Source organism: Nycticebus coucang, chromosome 6 (genome assembly GCF_027406575.1).
Source record: "Nycticebus coucang isolate mNycCou1 chromosome 6, mNycCou1.pri, whole genome shotgun sequence".
Lineage (NCBI taxonomy): Eukaryota > Metazoa > Chordata > Mammalia > Primates > Lorisidae > Nycticebus > Nycticebus coucang.
The window spans coordinates 99,444,113-99,458,245 of record NC_069785.1 but is presented as its reverse complement, the minus strand read 5'-3'; the positions used below and the strand labels follow the sequence as shown (position 1 = coordinate 99,458,245).

The following is a 14,133-nucleotide window of genomic DNA, read 5'->3' as shown; positions in this document are numbered from 1 at the left end:
CCTCTTTCCTCTTTTCCAAACTTGCTGTCCTCCATATACATCATCACTTCCCAAACACGCAATCTATTGTCCTGATAATAAATATTTGGGTTGTTGCAAGTTTCTGTTATTGCAAAAAGTGCTACTAAGAATATTCACATAAAATCCACTGATACGCAAGTGCAAGAATTTCTCTTTTGTATTTATATAGAAGTAGAATTGCTGGGTCAGGGTTATATGAATGTTCAACTTTACAAGATAATTCCAAACTGTTTGCCAAAGTGGTTTTTGTTATTGTCGTTATTTTTACCAACTTACAGTCCCAGTAACATTTTATATGAAATCCTATTGGCCCTCGTCCTCTCTAACATACGATATTGTCAGATTTCTTAATTTTTGCCACTCAAGTGAGCATCAAATGGAATCTCATTGTAATGGTAACCTGAAATTCTCTAGAGGATAATTAATGAAATTAACATGTGTTCATATATTTATTAACCATACATGTTTACTCTTCTGGAAATGTCTATTCATAGCTTTTCCCCATTTTTTGATTGGTCCATTAATTTTTCTTTTTTTTTTTTGGCTGGGGCTGGGTTTGAACCCGCCACCTCCGGCATATGGGGCCGGTGCCCTACCCCTTTGAGCCACAGGTGCCACCCTTGGTCCATTAATTTTTCTAATTTTTTATTTATAAGACTCACTCTGTTGCCCAGGTTAGACTGCCGTGGGCTCACAGCAACCTCAAACTCCTGGGCTCAAGCCATCCTCCTGCTTCAGCCTCTGAGTAGCTGGGACTATAGCCACTGGCCACCAGACCCAGCTAATTTTTCTGTTTTTAGTAGAGATAGGGGTCTTACTTTTGCACAGGCTGGTCTTGAACTCCTGAGCTCAAATAATCCTCCTACCTCAGCCTCCCAGAGTACTAAGATGACAGGCATGAGCCACTACTCCTGGCTTATTTTTCTAATTTTTTTTTTTTTTTCCCTGAGACAGAGTCTCACTCAGTCACCCTGGGGTTGAGTGCTATGGCATTATTGCTCACGGCAACCTCAAACTCTTGGGCTCAAGTGATCCTATTGCCTCAGCCTCCTGAGTAGCTGGGACTACAAGCACCTGCCACAGCATCCAGCTGTTTTTTTAAAGATGGGGTCTTGCTCTTGCTCAGAGATGGTCTCGAACTTGTGAGTTCAAGGGATTCCCCCCAGCCCCCACCCCCGCCTTGGTGTCCCAGCGGGCTAGGATTACAGGTGTGAGTCACTGTACCTGGCCTCGATTTTTTGACAGTTATTGTTTTTTTCCTTTGGAACTCAGGTGTTAGAATTGAATTAATCACAATCTGTGATTATGATTATGATACAATTTTTTAAATCCTGGTTGCAAAAGTAATATCTTCGTGTCATAAAAGAAACATGCAGACTAGAGCCCAGAAGTCTGTGGATGCTGTGAGCTACGATGAGTCTATGGCACTCTAGCCTGGGTGACATAGTGAGACATGGCTCAAAAGTAAATAAATAAAAGAAACTTGTGGAGAGCACAGGCATGTTTAACTTAGAAAGTTGCCTTTATTGTCAGCTCCATCCTCTCTCCGACCAGGAACAACTGCCATAAACAGTTTGTCAGTCCGTATTTGTGGATTTTTGTTTTCACATTGCTTTCTCATATTAGATGGCTGGTTTCTCAAGGCTTAGTAAGGACTGTGTTGTAGTCACCTTTGTATTCCCAGCTCAGGGTGGCGCCTGGCTCAGATCGGGAATGTAATACATTACTGCTCAGTGAATGCTGCCAGGTGAGCTGGAACAGAGGTTTTGAAATTAAAAGAGGACTTGAGATTGCCTGAGGTGCAGAATTCAAGCAGGAGAAAAAGGGAGGCAGTGGTGGTGAAGAGTGCTGGGGTCTGATTACTGAAAGCCTTGGCTGTTGGGCCAAAGTGATTTATTTTTTTTTGTAGAGACAGTCTTACTTTATTGCCCTCAGTAGAGTGCTGTGGCGTCACACAGCTCACAGCAACCTCCAAATCCTGGGCTTAGGCGATTCTCTTGCCTCAGCCTCCTGAGTAGCTGGGACTACAGACACTGGCCACTACGCCTGGCTATTATTTTTTTTGTTGTTGTTGCTGTTTGGCCGGGGCAGGGTTTGAACCGGTCACCCTCGGTATATGGGGCCAGTGCCCTCCCCACTGAGCCATGGGTGCTGCCCGCCAAAGTGATTTTTATCTTGGAGTAGGGGAGGTATACCAGACTTCTTGGGTGGAGGGAAGTTATTTATTCTTATGTTTTTACCAGTGGCAGAATTGAAAACAACACATTGATCATCTAGTCATCTAATGGCATTGTACAGGATGTAAGGGGAGGTGAAGGGGGGAAATGAAACTTGAGACAGAGAAATGAATGAATCAAGAAGTTGTTAACTTATGGGGGACAAAGACCCCTGTGAAAAGCTCATGGAAATGATAGCCTCTTTCATAAAAATAAGCATGACCCTACACCCATGCACGTTTCAAGAACCTTTGGATTACTGAGAGATTCTGGCAGTGAGAGTATGACCCTGCAGCATGTGTTTATCCACTTAGATGTATTTATTGAGGTCCTAGTACGCATGTGCAAAGCTCTGTGCCAAGTGGGGAACAGACACGATTCAATGAGAGATATGGGGTGTGGTCAAGGGCACAGAATTTGTCCCCAACTCTCTAGCTTCAAATTCCTTGTCAGGTGACTTAGGTTATTTTACTAAATCCATTTCTACTCCATAAGCATTTTATAGAAACACAACTATCATTATCCTCATGGGATGCTGTGAGGATTAAGTGAATCTTACATCCCTGTAAAGCACCTAGAACTCAGGGTGTGCAGTGGAGCCTGCAGCAGAGCCTTAAGGCAGAAATCAGAGTAGAATGCAAGAGGAAGAAGCACAGGAAAGAGAGCAAAGGGCTTGGTGGCTGAAATGAGGGAGGAGAAAGAAAGCAGTAACTAGTGGGGGAAGGGAGGGCAAGGGAGAATTTTAAAGGCTGACAAGGGGGATATAGTGGAACAGAAGGGGTATAGATGTATTACTGATGTTTTCTCCCTTAAAGGTGCCCAATGTCAGGAGGGGAGGGATCTAGAGCAAAGGTGGGGGGCCTGGCTTTGGATAAGAAGATACTTCTGCTTGTGAGCTGGAGGGGAGGAAGGTGAGTGTGGGTGCAGGTGCTGACGCTGAAGTCACCGCAGGCAAGTAAGAAGGAATGTCCCCAATAGAGGAAGGGCGAGGAGAGAGTAAAAGTTGTGACACACCATTTCAGAAGGGAGAGAGGAAGATGAGAGTGCCAAGAATTATTCAGGGCCAATGAACTGTATCTGCTTGGTTAGGTAACTTCTGCTGGTAGTCACAGGAGCTTACCAGAGGCAAAAAAAAAAAAAAGCATAATAAAGAAAGGTGGGGTGGAGGTGGTGAGTGCAGAGTGTCACAGTGGCAAAGTCAGGAAGAATGGAGAAAGAAGGGGATTTCTGGGTTTGCCAACTAATTATTCTTCACCGAAATAGTATCTTCAGGGTCACTATAGTGTCAGAACAGATGCCACACGGGAGAGAATTAAGGAAAGAACAGAGAGACAGTAAGTCACTGGGATTGTTCTTGAAATCCAAGAATACTAGCTCTGAAATAAAAGTAAGATGTTAACCAGAGAGAATAACAGAGTCAAGTGAGGTTTTATTTATTTTATTTTATTTTATTTATTTTTAAAAAGGCAATGGCAGCAGTTGTAGGTATTGGCAGGAGAGGGAGGAATTGGGTTTGGAAAAGTCAGTTGGGTCTGAAGCCAGCATAATATGGTAGTAAGCAGTTTCTCTGAGCCAGGTATTTCCCAATGTTGTTCCCGGTTTACAAAGGTAGAGACTAAGGCTCAGAAAGCTAAGTCCTTTGGTCAAGATCACACTCTTAGTAAATGACAAAACCAGTATTTGAACCTGGGTCATATGACGTGGAAGTACCAATTTATCTGCCCAACTGCAAAGACAAGCAGACAATTTGGCATTACAGGCAAGAAGGGATACTTCTGTCAGCACTGAGGTAGGAAGGGACAGTTGGAGGATACATATATGCTTATGATTTGTTTTTATTTATTATTCAGAATTATTTTCCTTCTCACTCACATATATAAGCATATGGACTTCTATTTATTTATTTATTTATTTTTAGAGACATAATCTCACTTTGTCACCCTTGGTAGAGTGCCATGGTGTCACAGCTCATAGCAACCTCCAGCTCTTGGGCTTAGGCGATTCTCTTGCCTCAGCCTCCCAAGTAGCTAGGACTACAGGTGCCAACCACAACACCCAGCTATTTTTTTGTTGCAGTTTTGCCAGGGCTGGGTTCAAATCTGCCACTCTTGGTTTATGGGGCCGGTGCCCTATTCACTGAGCCACAGGTACCGCCCAGCATATGGACTTTTAAAACTAGCATGACTGAAGCCAGGTGCCATGGCTCACGCCTGAAATGCTGGTAGTCTGGGAGACTGAAGCAGGAGGATCACTTGAGGCCAGGAGTTTGAAACCAGCCTGAGCAAGAGTGAGACCCACTTTTACTAAAAATAGAAAAATTAGGCAGGTGTGATGGAGCACACCTGTAGTCCCCACTTACTTGGGAGGCTGAGACAGAAGGATTGTTTGAGCCAGGAGTTTGAGCTTGCACTGAGTTGTGCTGAATCCACTGCACTTTGGTGGTGGTGGGGTACAGAAAAATAAATAAATAAACAAAGTTGACATGATTGAGAAAGACTAACTTTACATAGAAGAAAATAGAAACCAAAGAGTCAAACTGACCCTTCTGTAGAGAATGATTGAGAAATTGTCAAAAAAGTTATAGCTAAAGATTCAGGACAATTGTGTGGCCAGTTGCTTCATTCAGCCATCTACCTATCAGGGGTCCTCAAACTTTTTAAACAGGGGGCCAGTTCACTGTCCCTCAAACCATTGGAGGGCCGGACTATAGTTTAAAGAAAAAAACCTATGAACAAATTCCTATGCACACTGCATATATCTTATTTTGAAGTAAAAAAACAAAATGGAAACAAATATAATCACACCACCTCATGTGGCCTGTGGGCCGCAGTTTGAGGACCCTTGATAGATGGTTGCATCATAGGATAAATAATCCTCCCTTAATTCAAGATAATTGAGGGGAAAACAGTTTGCATGCATTAGCAACTTGTTTATTGCATTTATAAGGCTTTTGTGATGTATTTCTCATCTATCAATATCTATCTATTTGATGGATGATTTCAAAATCTCTAACAGGTCTCTTTTGCTAAACTTCCATATGTAATAAATGTGGACAAAACCAAAAGCAAACCATAGGGCAAAGGGAACTGTGCAGTGTCATTTTGAGGTCACAGGCTAAAGCCAGAGACACAAAAACTGAGAGCTGTTGTCAGCAACCCAGGGAAATAAGACCCAAAGTGCAGGACATGGGTAGGGGGGTGCAATTTTTGTTGCCACACCACTGCCCCAGCCCCAGCCCCAGAGGTTATACCACAAGTAGCTGAGAAAATGCTAGTGTTCGGGGGTATGGAGTAGACCAGGAAAGATCTGAAAAAGCAGATCTGCACAAAAAAGAGACATAAGATAAAAAGATGGGGGAATGTGATGCAGGTGCCTGCTACTGAACATTCATTCCTTCTGTTCATTTGTTTGTTCGCTTTGTCTCTTAACAATGGTTACTAAACATCAATTATAGGTCTGGGACTGGGGTTAGGCCTAACTTTACTACAGATGTATTGCCTGCCTTGTAGAGCCTACCATTTATCAGAAAACTAGACAAATAATTATAATAAAGTATGATAACTACCATGATAGGGGAAGCATGAAGGGTTAGTAGATACTTGGGAGGATAATTTAACCCATTTTGGGAGATAAGAGAAGGCTTTGGGGGTGGGAGTAGAGGGAATGATATCTAAGCTGGAACCTGAAGGTTGAGTAAAGGTGGTTTAGCAAAGGGAAGAAAGGAGGCTGGGGAATGTCAGAAAGAGCAGCTTTAGGGAAGGCCTAGAGCCTTTTAGGGAACTGAAAGTAGTACAGTGTGCTTGGGACCTCCAGAGTGAGAGGTGAGGCTAGTATTGTGCATTATTCTCTGTACGACCTAGTTAAGTGTGGGAGTTGGGAGGCAGGATGTTGACACATCTGGAATAAGCAAGTCCAACACAGGAAGTATCCCACCCCCAAAGTATTCCTGCAACAGTTTAGTTCAAGTTTACCAGTTAGAGACTGAAATGTGTTAATGAGTTTTTCTTTAGTAAGCCAAGAATCTCTGATATAGTGATTATTCTCTTTTCAGATTATGTCAGACCTTGAAGCTTCATTTTGATTTCTGAAAATTGAACATGATAGAAGTTCCAAAGGGACATATGAAGGTACATATAAAATACAGTGTGGAACTGGCTGGCATGGTGGCTCACGCCTATAATCCCAGCACTTTGGGAGGCCAAGGCGGGTGGATTGCTTGAGCTTAGGATTTTGAGACCAGCTTGAACAAGAGCGAGACTCCATTTCTACTAAAAACAGAAAAAAAACTAGGTAGGCATGTGGCAGACACCTGTAGTTCCAGCTAATCAGGAGGCTGAGGCAAAAGGATTGCTCAAGCCCAAGAGTTTGAGGTTGCTGTAAGCTACGATGCAGGGCACTCTACCAAGGGCAACAGTGAGATTCTGTCTCAAAAAAAAGAAATACGTTTGAAACTAAGGAAAGGATGATAATTTTCCCTAGGGGAGGTCTGGGCAAGGCTCAAATAATATCTGACACCTTTTTTTTTGAGACAGAGTCTCACTATGTCGCCCTTGGTAGAGTGCTGTGGTGTCACAGATTACAGCAACCTCAAACTCTTGGCTTAAGTGATTCTCTTGCCTCAGCCTCCCAAATAGCTGGGACTACAGGTGCACATCGCAATGAATGCCTGGCTATTTTTTTGTTGTTGTTCTAGTTGTCATTGTTGTTTAGCTGGCCCAGGCCAGGTTTGAACCCACCAGCCCTGGTGTATGTGTCTGGCACCCTAACCACTGAGCGATGAGTGGTTGAGCCAGGATCTGACACTTACACAGCATCTAGAATAAGCAAGTTTGTCAGACCTCTAAAGTGGGAGGACATTCTGATAATAACCATTATTTACTAAATGCCAGGCATTATTCTAGTGATTTTTACACATTAACTCACTTCCTCATTTTTAAAAAGCCCTTGCCACTAAAATCTCTGTTTACAGATGAAAAAACTGAGGCACAAGGTGGCTAAAATAACTTGCTCAGAGTCATACAGTTTGCAGGGGTTAGGCTCCAGAGCTAACATCTTTAATCCCTGTGCCACATCCGGGGTTATAAGTGGCTGGGTATGTCTGGATTGCAGGGTAGGAGATGGCAAGGAATATCAGAAATTGAACTGAAGAAGCAGTGGCCAAATCATGCAGATTCAGCCTGAGTACCTTAAAGATAGGCTCAAAAGTAGCTTTTAGATAAATAAATTTTATTACTTGGATATATAAATGATTGCTAATGATCATATCTTTGTGCTTGCATTAAGAGAACATTATATTCATATCCAGATTTATATAAGCCAATTTCCAGTGGTGATTCACTGCCTCAGCACATTCCCAGAGGATCACAGCTATGAAGAGGGGTAGCAGAAACCAGTGCCTTGTCATTAGCTAGAAGATCCAAAAGCTCAAAAGGCAATTCACTAGAGAGGAAGGAGGTATAAGAGGGGATAGGCAAAAACTGTCCCCACTCTTGGCCCTCTATCCACAGGCCCTTCACAGTCATAAAAGGGCTTTTCTTACTACAAACTTATAAAACAAACATCCAGCCCCCTTGCTTCCTTTAGCCAAAGCAGGACAGCTAAGCAGGAAATTAGTGTGGCCCCTAGCCCCCATCACACACCCACACATATCAACCCAAAAGGCCTGTGCTTCCTCCTTCCAGCTGCCCCTGCAACTGTCTGGGACTTTAAAAAGAAAGCTCGGGCTCAGTGCCTGTAGCACAGTGGATACAGTGCCAGCCACATACACCGAGGGTGGCGGGTTTTAACCCCACCTGGGCCCAACTAAACAATTGCAACAAAAAATTAGCCAGGCGTTGTGGCGGGCGCCTGTAGTCCCAGCTACCTGGGAGGCTGAGGCAAGAGGATTGCTAAAGCCCAAGAGATTGTGGTGAGCTGTGACATCAGGGCACTCTACCGAGGGCGACACAGTGAGACTCTATCTCAAAAAAAAAAAAAAAAAAAAGAAAGAAAGAAAGCTCTGCAAAAGTCTTCTGGGCACACTTGAGTGACTCCAGTAATCTATCTGCACACAAGGTGCCTTTGATTTGGGGGAGTGCAATTTCTTCCTGGCATTTCATGCTATCCAGAGCTGATGCATCTTTTAAAATCTTAGTCTCAGGTATCTATAGCCACTGGGCTTATAGGCAGCCCCCTAACCTGACATTGGGGAGGTGGAATAGATGGGTCCTCCTGGCAATATTCATTCCCAATATGAATCCTGTTGGGAGATGGCACTGAAGAAGAGCCAGGCCTTCATGGTGGCCTATGCCCCATGCTGCTGTGATGTGCCAGGGCCACTTCATTTTCAAGCAGGGTCAGGAGAGGGACAACTGTCTCCTTCTACCACCACTTCCTTCGTTGAGAAGGTCAGGGAAAAACTGGTGAGATTATTAGTATGTTGAATAGGGGTTTTAAATGGAGTAAAACTTTGCTTGTGCTGGTGGATACCCTTGTCTGGCAGAGAAGTGGTTAACTAGAACTTGATCATAATGACAGACCTTCCTAGCCCTGAGCATTTGAACATCAATTTGAGCCTATTTCTTGTTTTTAATACTTATTAACACTTATTGTTCACTTACTGTTTGTTCTCCACTTTGCCAACAGCTTTATTTACATGTACTACTTTGTTTAATCTTTAAGTGACATAAATTCTTTATTCTTTCCCATAAATTATTTCATTCCCACTTTATATCTCAAACGGCTGAGAATAAAAAAATGTTAAATGACTGGCCTAAGATCACACAACTAATGAGTGTTTAACCTGTGTTGCAAAACCAAGTGGGTCTGACTTATCCTCCATTCCAAGGTGCTCCCTATAGGAAGGCCTGAGGGCTCTCTGTGAAGAAAAATACCAGACATGCCATTGTGATTGGGAGGATCCAAAAGACTTGTGTGTCAGGAAGTTGGCATCCCAGTCAGCAAAGGAATTAGCATTGTCTGAGTCCTACATTTGGAAAATTTAATTCCTTAGGCTTTACCTCTTTATCTAGTCTGGGATCACCTATCCTAAGTATCTGAATTATTTTCATAAGAGACACTATCCACCCCAGCACTGAAGGAAACCTTGTTAGGCCTTCACAGATCCTCCTGGTTTATATTAATCTCTCCCAGACCTGTCCCTTCCAAATATTTCATATTCAATCTGTCTTCTTAAGACTGTGAAGTCCTAGAAGGCCTGCCTGGGTGTTAGCCATCTCCTCACAACCAGCCCCATTTCTAATCTGTGTTTGACAATGTACTTGCTCTTCCATTGTGCAAAGATTACCCAACTGGGGCCCAGATTCTCTCAATAGTCTCCTTATGACTGAGGCCAGGCCAAAAATAATCTCTCTTTGCCCTGTTTTTACAGCATGCATAGATGAGCACTTATACCTTAAGTTGTTCTCTCTCATAAAGATGCCTCTTTTCTTCTTTGGGGGTGGCGCCACCTGCTCAGCCTCATTAACATTGGCTTTAGGACTGCTCCGTCCATGCTCAGATGCACTGGACATCACTCTTGTTCTCAGCCCTTCAGTAGCCCCCAAATTTCTGCCTGGCAGTCTCCAGTGGGACTGGGGCTCTATGCGGTGCAGTCTGGTGGAAAATAGGCCTTGGCCTTCTTACCCCAAGTGTTTGTGTTTCAGAATGAAGACCATTCTCATCAATCAGACTGTCAACATTCCAGAAAATGTTGACATCACTCTTAAGGGAGTGATGTCAACAGTTATTGTGAAGGGTCCCAGAGGAATCCTGCAGAGGGGCTGCTACAACATCAATGTGAAACTCAGTCTCCTTGGAAAGAAAAAGAGAGGCTCTGGGTTGACAGATGGTGGTGAACTAGAAGGGAGCTGGCTACTGTTCGCACTCTTTGTAGTCATGTACAGAACATGATCAAGGATATCAGACCAGGCTTCCATTATAAGACAAAGTCTGTGTATGACCACTTCTCCATCAACGTTGTCATCCAGAAGAATGGGTCTCTTGTTGAAATAAGAAATTTCTTGGGTGAAAAATATATCCACAGGGTTCAGATGAAGCCAAGTGTTGCTTGTTCAGTATCTCAAGCCCAGAAAGATGAGTTAATCCTTAAGGAAATGACATTGAGCTTGTTTCAAATTCAGCTGCTTTGATTCAGCAACACAAAGTTAAAAACAAGGGTATCAGAAACATTTTGGATGTTATTTATGTCTCTGAAAAAGGAATAGTTCAGCAGCCTTGATAAGATCTAAGAGTTGTTCAAGGCGGCACCTGTGGCTCAGTGGGTAGGGTGCTAGCCCCACATACTGAGGGTGGCGGGTTTGATCTCGGCCCTGGCCAAACGCAAAACAAAAAAATATCCGGGCCTTGTGGCAGGCGCCTGTAGTCCCAGCTCCTAGGGAGGCTGAGGCAGGAGAATCACCTAAGCCCAAGAGCTGGAGGTTGCTGTGAGCTGTGACACCACGGTACACTACCGAGGGCGGCAAAGTGAGACTCTGTCTCTAAAAAAAAAAAGAGTTGTTCAGCTGCATCAAGATGCCAGGTGATTCCTAAGACCTATTTGTAATTTTAGTGACAAAATAAAAGACCTATTAATTTTGGAGAATAAAAAGATACCTCTTTTCTGCTGCAAAGGATACTAAAAGCTCTTCCTGGACTAGGATTATATCTTCTGTTTGTTAATCTGATAAGTCAAATCTTCTTACTTGCTTGAGTACACACTATGAGCCACTATTCCTGTTGATCTGAGTAAGAATAACCCTAACCTTAGAGCCTTCTCTCTGGAAGGGCTGGACTATAAGGCTCCCATTAATTCATTCAATTTTTTCTTTTTTTTGAGTATTTATTTCAGGCATAATATTGGTAGTAAAAATGTTAAGTAAGAAGGCCCTTGCCCCCAGGAAATTCAGAAAGTGATGAGAGCAACAGGTACATAATCAGAAGGTAAGTGTGCTGATAGAAGTACAACGAAGCCTTCCTAGTAGCAATGCATGAGCTGAATTTGAAAAGAAGGAGTAATAAATGTCAGGATGGGACGGAGAGCTTTTCCGGCAGATTTTATTCAAGGTAGGAATACAATCAGATTTATGGTTTGTATAAATCACTCTGGCTGCACTGTGGGGAATAGACTGGAGCTAGGTATGACAAGGGGAGCAAGGATGCAGGCCAATAGGCTGGTTGGGAGCTCATTGCAGTAGTCATAATAAGTGGTGGTGGCACAAACCATGGCAGTGACAGTGGGCACCAGTCCCAGATACAGAGGGTGGCAGGTTCGAACCCGGCCCCGGCCAAACTGCAACAAAAAAATAGCCAGGCACTGTGGTGGGCGCCTGTAGTCCCAGCTACATGGGAGGCTGAGGCAAGAGAATTGCCTAAGCCCAGGAGTTGGAAGTTGTGAGCTGTGATGCCATGGCACTCTACCAAAGGTGATAAAGTGAGACTCTTGTCTCTTTTTTTTTTTGTAGTTTTTGGCCGGGGCTGGGTTTGAACCCACCACCTCTGGCATATGGGGCCGGCGCCCTACCCCTTTGAGCCACAGGCACCGCCCAAGAGACTCTGTCTCTTAAAAAAAAAAGAAAGAAAAGAGAGATATTAAGAAAGTAGAATAACAGACTTGGGGACTCATTGATTTGGGAGCTGAAGGAGAGGAAAGAATCAAGGATGATGGTCAGATTTCTTACTTTTGTGATTGGTTAGTACCATTCACAGAAATGAGAAATGTAAGAGGAAGAATAGGTCTTTTATGGGTAGTAGTGGGGATGGAGAGATATGACATTTGGGATCTAGTGAGTTTGAGATTGTCTACTGGACATCCCAGGGGAATGTCTAGAGGCAGTTGATAAAAAGGTTGGCACCCAGAAGAGATTAAGACTATAGGCATTTGAGTGTTGAATGCGCACAGAAGGTAGACAAAGCCACAAGCACATATATGGGCGGCGCCTGTGGCTCAGTGATAAGGGCGCCAGCCCCATATGCCGAGGGTGGCAGGTTCAAACCCAGCCCCCGCCAAACTGCAACAAAAAAATAGCTGGGCGTTGTGGTGGGTGCCTGTAGTCCCAGCTGCTTGGGAGGCTGAGACAGGAGAATCACGTAAACCCAAGAGTTAGAGGTTGCTGTGAGCCGTGTGATAGTCATGGCACTCTACCTGAGGGCGGTACAGTGAGACTCTGTCTCTACAAAAAAAAAAAAAAAAAAAAGAAAGGTGAAATAGATATGAATAAAGCTCTTTCACACTACTAAAACATCCTGTAGACAAATTGATAGATTTCTAGTGCAGGAATCTCTCTATGTTGGATAGATTGGGAGAAAACCGGACATTGAGGTGACTGGAGAACTCACTATAGTGGAAAAGAGTAAATGGAGAAAGGGAGTACAAAAGCTGAAAGGAAATGCACAGTGTGGTCCTATTTGTGGAGAAAAAGAGTACATTTTCAGAACACAGAAAAAAAACAGTAGAAAAGAAAACTTAATATTAAAACAGTAGTGATCAGTCTAGAGAAGGGAGACAGCTAAAGAGCAAAGACAGGGCTGGGCACAGTGGCTCACATCTTGTAATCCTAGCACTATGGGAGGTTGAGGCAGGAGGATTGCTTGAGGCCAGAAATTTGAGACTAGCTTGAGAAACATAAGGAGATTCTGTGTCTCTATAAAAAGTTAGAAAAATTAGCTGGGCATTTTGGCATGTGTTGATAGTCTTAGTGATTCAAAAAGTTGAGGCAAAAGGATTGTTTGAGCCCAAGAGCTTGAGGTTGCAGGGAGCTATGACCACTCCACTGTACTCTAGCTGGGGTAACAGAGCAAGACCTTGTCCTCCAAAAAATAAAGAGCAAAGCTGGGTGTGGTGGCTCACACCTGTAACCCTAGCACTCTGGGAAGGCGAGGCTGGTGGATTACCGGAGCTCACAGGTTCAAGACCAGCCTAAGCAAGAGTAAGACCTCATCTCTAAAAATAGCCGGGCGCCTGTAGTCCCAGCTACTTGGGAGGCTGAGGCAAGAGAATCACTTGAGTCCAAGAGTCAGTCTGAGGTTGCTGTGAGCTATGATGGGGTGTGTGTGTGTGATAAAGACACCCCCCCATCTCAAAAAATAAATAAATAAATAAAGAACAAAGAGAATAATTCATGTTTTACTCTCTATATATGCTTCCCCCCCTCAATTGTGGTCAAATACACATAACATAAAATTTACTATCTTAATTGTTTTAAAGTGTACAGTTTGGTATTGACATTGTTGTACAACTAATCTCCAAAAGTTTGTCATCTTGAAAAACTTAAATTTTATACACATTTAACCACAACTCCCTAATTCCCCTTCTCCTAGTCCCTGGCAACCACCATTCTGGGTTCTATTTCTATGAGTTTGACCACTTTAGTTATCTCATATAATTATAGGACATTTGTATTTCTGTGACTGGCTTATTTCACCTGTTATAATGTCTTCAAGGTCCATCCTAATTGTAGTATGTGTCAGAATTTCCTTCCTTTTTAAGGCTAATATTCCATTGTATGTAAATACCACATATTGTTCATCTGTTCATCCATCCATGAACACTTGAGTTGTTTCCACCTTTTTTTTTTTTTTTCTTTCTTGAGACAAGAGCCTCAAGCTGTTGCCCTGGGTAGAGTGCTGTCACATCACAGGTCACAGCAACCTCCAACTCCTGGGCTCAAGTGAGTCTCCTGCCTCTGCCTCCCAAGTAGCTGGGACTACAGGCGCCTGCCACAACGCCCGGCTATTTTTTGGTTGCAGCCGTCATTGTTGTTTGGTGGGCCCGGGCTGGATTTGAACCTGCCAGGTCAGGTGTATGTGGCTGGTGCCTTAGCAGCTTGAGCCACAGGTGTCAAGCCGAGTTGCTTCCACCTTTTGACAATTGTGAATAGTGTTGCTGTGAAGAGGGGTGTGCAAATATCTTTTTCAGGTC

The 14,133-nt window shown here is 43.5% G+C and overlaps 1 pseudogene; it reads left to right on the top strand.

Moving 5' to 3' along the window:
* Window positions 1-8,162: 8,162 nt before the first annotated feature.
* On the top strand, window positions 8,163-10,479 carry LOC128587991 (60S ribosomal protein L9-like; annotated as a pseudogene).
* The last annotated feature ends 3,654 nt before the right edge of the window (window positions 10,480-14,133 follow it).